The following is a 6,975-nucleotide window of genomic DNA, read 5'->3' as shown; positions in this document are numbered from 1 at the left end:
AGAAGAAGCCGCCTCAGTTCGAATTAACGGAAGTTGGAACAAACGAAAGTGAAGTAACGGCCTTTCCTTCCCCCGACACAGCACGGAAAACAAAGTCGTAACGCTCGTGGAATCGGTGCAGCCACCCATCTGAAGCAGCAAAGTCGTCGTAAACCAGCTGCTGGGCGAAGTCCGCTGCCTCGCCAGCATGACAGGGCCGCTCAGTGGAATATCGTGTGCACGCATGTCCTTAATCCAAAGCAGAAGCGTTTTCTCGAGGTCGGGATACTTTCCGGGCCGCATCCTCTTCCTTTCGTTGGCAACTTCTGCCGCCATAGCGTGCTTTTCGGTATTGCACGCTTCTTCGCAATTTCTTGCTTAGGCAAGATTCCGGCGTCCGCTTCCCGCAGGATGTCACTCTTGTTTTGGCACGGTAGTTGCCGCGGGCACACGCCATCGTCAAGTCGCAGCTCTGGGTCCGGCGCCACACCACCGATGTCCGCCGAAACAAACTTTAGCCGAGGCTTAACAACACCACAAGGAATCGCGACGGCCGCTACCCCCAAAGCTGAAAACAAACACGTCCGACGGAGACTGCCGACACAGACGTGCGTGTGTGTGTGTGTGTGTGTAGGTGTTCTAAAAGAGGGGGGGCGGAGGGGGAGGGGAGGAGAGGGCTAATTGCGTGTGCGCACCGGAGACTTTTTTTTTTTTTTTATCGGCGGGTCGGCGCACGCAAGGAGTCTCGGACGTCACGTGCACGTAGCACGGAGAGGAGGCAGCCGCGGCTGCCTTCTGGCCGCCTCCGCGCCGGTCCTTCTCTCGCCGTTCTCTCCGTTTCGGAGGCGACGCAGCCTCCTGTGTAGGGTAAGTTTCTAGGAAATCCGGGTCGTCTGGTATATGAAAGTGGCTGCCGGGGACATCCCAGCGAAATCTGTTTGCCGGAAAATAATCTACCAAAGACATGGTAAATTGGTTTCGGATGAAAACGGGTGAAAGTGCCCACTTTTTTGGATCGTCAAATCAGTTCACTGCACATACTTTTTGAGGATTGCAACGTCGTCCCGAGCTAAAACTTGCACTCACGAGAATGCCGCTCGAGTGGTCTCGTACCTGCTCCGGCCCAGACTTTTGCCTGTCGCAAATATCAAGTTGCCGGTGATCGCTGCCCACCGTTTTGGGTCGTCAAAACAGTTCGCTGCACGCACTTCTTGCAGAATTACAACGTCGTTTCGAGCTAAAACACGCACTCACGAGAATGCCGCTGCATTGGCGGCCGCCATTACAAACTCTGTCCCCTTGCTCGTCTTGGCCTCCTTGACTTAAGCGGTTCCCCTTGCGTCGGCTTCCAGTGATGTTTGGTGTCCGGCAAACGAGAGTGGCTTCCGGTAGGATTCCAGCGGCGGGTAATCGAAAGTGGTTCTGGTAAGCTTCCAGCGAAAGTGGCTACACTGGTTTCTGATGAAAATGAGTGGAAATTAACCCGTTCCCGCCGAATGTTACGGGAAGTTTTTGCCGGATTTTAACCGTCAGCGGCTCCGGCCAAAGGTCCAGCGAAATCTGGTCACTGGAAGTGGCGGCCGGTAATGTTTCCACCAAAAAACTGGTCAACTACGCTGGTTTCTGGTGAAAGTGAGTGGAAATTAGCCCGTTTCCACCGAATGTCACTGGAAGTTTTTGCCGGAATTTTCAATAGGGCAGAGTTTATGTCTCCGGTGGACAAGCTAAAAACAACTAGTTTGTGGCCGGCCTTGTTTATGTCTCCGGTGGCCAAGCACTTAAAGTGGCCAAGCTGTCCAGACACTGGCCAACCGTCGGCCGATCGAAATTCACTTTCTGGTGCTGCTTGGGCGCTGGCTGTGCCTTATATTGTCCAAGATTTTTTTTTGTTCTCAGATACTGATGACGAACAGAAAAGCAAATCGGAAAAACCGCGGCAAATCAAAAGCGAGGTATTGGAATAAAATTTGGCGGACACAAGCTCTATCACCTAGACAAAACATTTAAGCGCCATTAGTAGCTTGATATATATAAAAAATTGTTTGTCCAAAATTGCATTTTCACGCTAGAAGGTTGTTGAGAGTAATGTTTCTGCTGCTTCTCCGGAACCAAAATCTACGTTCAAAAAGCGGCCATACTTCTATAGTAGCTGGAGCACGGTCACTTTTTAATTGAATAAAAAAAGATTGCATCGATTTGATGTGGGTGGAACATAAAAATATTGACATTATTGCTGCACCGGTGCTTTCTTTTACACACAATAATGCATAATCTTGAATTCCATTTCAATCGAGCTTCAAAATTCTCAACATTTTAGAGTAGCACTTGAACGCTACCCAATGCTTTCTAATATCTGCTTCCCCATATAATCTTGGATTTGTAAAATAACAATGAATCCTCTAGGTATAACGATTTTATTGGGTAAATTTTGTCTGGTAGATGCTTGAGCTTGTTCCTTTAAAAATATGCTGCTACCCGAATAAAAAATCCGGCGAAAATCTCCATTGACATCCGGTGTACTTCCAGTGACACCCGGTGAACCTCCAGTGAAGTCCTGTGAAAAGTGGTCAAGTTTCACCCGTTTTCACCTGAAACCAGCGTAGTTTACTAGACATTCCTGGAAGATTTGCCGGAATCCATTTTCGGCTTTTCGATTTTGCTGGAATTTTACCCGCAGCCACTTTCGTTTATTAGACGACCCGGCTTCGGTGGGAATTTTACTAGAAAGGAGTGATTCATTTTCCCGTTTACCAAACTCCACTGGAATCGGACGCGAAGGGAGGGGGATGCCGGACAATTTAATACGCACCTATTCTCCCTTGCATTGGCTTCGTGGACAAAATGTGAGGGGGTCTTTTTGCTTTTTTAAACAAATAAAACCGGTTTCTTTGTTTGGCCGGGAACGGACGCTTCATTGTCGGCTTCCGGTGTGCGATAAAAAGGAAATATATTTCAGTGACCTGTTTCTTACGCTTCTTTCTTCGTCCGGGTTCAGAAGCATCCAGAAAGTGAAAAAGTCGTCGGGGACGCCTCTGTGACGGCATCAAGGATGACACCATCACTGTCTCATAGATTTCTGAACGGCGGCGGATGTTCGTTCCGCGGGTTTGTGGTTTTTGCTAAGCATGCTACTGACAGTGTGTATGTGTCCACGTTGTGTACCTGCTCCGTTTTATTAGTTGAACGACTGTACATCTAGGAATTTACTCAGCTGCATTGTGAGCACCTTGAAATATCTTTTTTTCCGACAAAGAACTTGGTTGTTCCTATTTGGTGTGATTGCTGTTTTCAAAAGTTGTGTAAATTGTATCACTGCGCTATTAAAAAATATTTTTTACCGGAATGTCACTTCCAGTAAAAGACTATTTTACTGGATTATGGGAGTGTTTTTACTTCTAGTAAAGCCGTAGTTTACCAGAATGTCGCCGGATTTTTTACTGGAATGTCACCGGTTGTTTTACACGAATGCCACCGGATATTTACCGGAAGTTTATTTCCAGTAAAAGTTTATTTTACTGGATTATGGGACTCTTTTCACTACCAGTAAAGCCAGAATTTACCAGAAGATAACCAGATTGGTCGGAATTTACCGTGTTTTTTTCTTTCTTTTTTCGGACGTTAACCAAAGGCACTTAGGAGGAAGCCTGTCAACCGTGGTTGGTTATGTTTACCAGATGCTGGACGATTCGGTTACAATTAAAGTGGTTAGTCTATATAGACCTGGAGGTTCTATGTATTTATTTAACAGGGTCGGTACCAGTGAAACAATTTGCACAGCTGTAGACAAAAGCAATCAGACCAAAAAGGAACAACCATGCAAGTTCTTTGCCACAAAAGATATCTTTCAAGGTACTCACAATGCCGCTGGGTAAATTCCTAGACGCACGGTAGTTCAATATAATAAAATCACGCAGGTGTACCACAGGGACACATACAGGTATACTGTCAGCAGCACGTTTAGCGAAAACCACGAACGCGCGGAGCGAACATCCGACGCCATTGACAAATCCCCGGCACTCACGATGTCCTCCCTGATGCCGTCGCCGCGGGTGCACCAGGCGTCAGTAGCACGCTTAGCGAAAACCACGAACGCGCGAAACGAACATCCGCCGCCGTTGAGAAATCCCGGGCACACTCACGATGTCGTCCCTGATGCCGTCGCCGCGTTTGCACCAGGCGTCAGTAGCACGCTTAGCGAAAACCACGAATGCGCGAAACAAACATCCGCCAACGTTGAGAAATCTTAGGCACAGTCTTTTTCGCTCGCTGGATGCTGCTGAAGACGGACGGACAAAGGGGCGTCAGAAACAGGTCACTGAAACATATACTCTTTTCATCTGCACACCCAGCTGCTTTGGAAGATACAGGTCGCACACATGGAACGAGAAGCCGAGACTGAGCGTTCGTTCCTGGCCGGCCGTTGCTCGTTGACGAACAAAGAAACCGGTTTTCTTAAAAAAAAATAATAAGTCAGCAAAACTACCCTCTTGCATTTTCCCCACGAACCCAATGCGAGGGAGAGAGGGTGCATGGGGACTCGTCCTTGGTGCGAGGCACCATAAGTGCACACTCAGTCGCCGGCTCGTCTCGGCTTCCCCTTCCCCTTGCGTCGGCTTCGAGTGAAGGTCGGTAAACGGGGAAGTGAGTCACCCGTTTCGGGTAAGATTTCTAGGAAAACCGGGTCGTCTGTATGGTATACGAAAGGGGCTGCTGGTGACATTCCAGTGAAATCTGTTTGTCGGCAAATAATCTACCAAAGATTGGTAAACTGGTTTCGGAGGAGAACGGGTGAAGGTGCCCACCTTTTTGGATCGTCAAAACAGTTCACTGCATGCACTCCATGGGGATTGCAACGTCGTCCCGAGCTGAAACTCGCACTCACTGGAGTGCCGCTCGAGTGGTCTCGTACCTGCTCTGGCCCAGATTTTTGCCTGTCGCAAATATCAAGTTGCCGGTGATCGCTGTCCACCTTTCTGGATCGTTAAAACAGTTCGCTGCATGCACTTCTTGAAGAATTGTAACGTCGTTTCGAGCTAAAACACGCACTCACGAGAATCCCGCTACATCGGCGGCCGCCATTACAAACAGAGTCCCCCTGCTCGTCTTGGCTACCTTGACTTTAGCCGTTCGCCTTGCGTCGGCTTCCAGCGGCGGGTAATCGAAAATGGCTCTAGTATAACTTCCAGCGAAAGTGTCTACGCTGGTTTCTGATGAAAATGAGTGGAAATTAACCCGTATCCACCGAATCTACCTGGAAGTTTTTGCCGGATTTTAACCGTAAGTGGCTCCGGTAAAAGGTCCAGCGAAACCTGGTTAATGGAAGTGGCGGCCGGTAATGTTTCCAGCAAAAAACTGGTGAGCTACGCTGGTTTCTGGTGAAAATAAGTGGAAGTTAACCCGTTTCCACCGAATGTCACTGGAAGTTTTTGCCGGATTTTTCAATAGGGTGGTATCGACCCTGTGAAATAAAGATAGAAAACATTCCGGTCTATATACAATAACCGTTTTAATTGTTACAGAATCGTACAGCATCTGGTAAACATACACCACGCACTGTTGACAGGCTTCTTCCTAATATCCTTCAGTTGACGTCCGAAAATAAAAAAAAACACGGTGAGTTCCGGTAAATATCAGCGAATCCGCTCATTCCCGGTAATTTCTGGTGAAGCCAAGAAAACGGGGTGACTTCCGGTAAGTTCCGCCTTTGCCGGAAATGAAAAGAGTCTCATAATCTAATAAAATATTTTCCTTTTTCTGGAAATAAACGTTTTCGTAAAAAATCCGGTGTTTGCTGGTAAATTTAAGCTTTACCGTAAATGAAAAGACTTCCATATTGCTTTAAAATATATTTTACTGAAAATAAAATTCCGGTAAAAAATCCTTTTCAATAGGGTCTAATTCACGCAGCAGACGTCATATTTTTAAAATACCCAAAATAGCCAACTACTAATGGCTTTGTCTTGATGTAATTAGCCTGAGGATGATATCTACTAATACAGCCAAGTGAACTGAATAACGGATATACCGTGGACAACGTACGCAATTTAAATGTATGGTTCTAAAAATGTATATGATAATGAAATATGAGAACGCTTCTCTGTATTACACCCGATGATTAAAACCCAACACTCGCTCACCAATTACACCGCTATTTTTTAATTTAGTATCGATTTAGTTTTACTAGGATGCATATCACATTGTTGCACAGAGTTCAGCGGCTGTAATAAAAATAGATTGCTGCTCTTGATAATAAAATTATAGTTGTTTGATCAGAAACTTAGAAAGTACCTAACATAGTTGCAGGTGTGGCTTACCCCTGTGATATCGACTGACCATGTTTCATGGAGCCGTACCGGGCATGGTCGGTTTAATCAATTAGAGCATGAAATGTCACGCATTTTGCCCGAACAATCGTGTAATCAGTTTTTCTATCTGCATTGCAAACGTCTAAGATAGAAGTTTGCAGCAATACTAAATCCGGATTCTTATACACTTTTCGTGGCCGCTTGACACGAGAGCGCATTATCTGGTACCAACAAAGAGCGAACTGCGCTTGAAATCTTTCATCGAAGCACGACGTTCAGTCAAGTCAGCAATACAACGTGCGTACAACTTCAGAAACTTGCACTGATTTTATCTGCGCTGAGTTTATAATGGGGACGAATCGATGAACACGATCGATCGTAGAAAGTCGAGTTGTAAAGGAAGCATGTACAGAACGGCACACAGAAGCGACAATATAACAATTTTACTCTCAAGTTGACTGTGCGGCCGGAGCTGCGTGCTCGGTGGATTAATCAACCGTCTCCTTTTATTACTTGACTCAGCTATCTGCCTGTGGTTATGGGGCTGGAGCGAGATCACGTGGTAATGGATACGCAGATGAGTGGCTCGCTCGTTGCTTGCACCGTAAGGTCAGCTTATCTTTGTTCAGTATGTAATGAGGGTCCGCAGAGCCTAACAAGTATCTCGCGGGACTCTAGGGCCAAAAATGAT

Source organism: Ixodes scapularis, unplaced genomic scaffold, assembly GCF_016920785.2.
Source record: "Ixodes scapularis isolate PalLabHiFi unplaced genomic scaffold, ASM1692078v2 PGA_scaffold6__148_contigs__length_123643588, whole genome shotgun sequence".
NCBI lineage: Eukaryota > Metazoa > Arthropoda > Arachnida > Ixodida > Ixodidae > Ixodes > Ixodes scapularis.
This window is presented reverse-complemented; position numbering follows the sequence as displayed.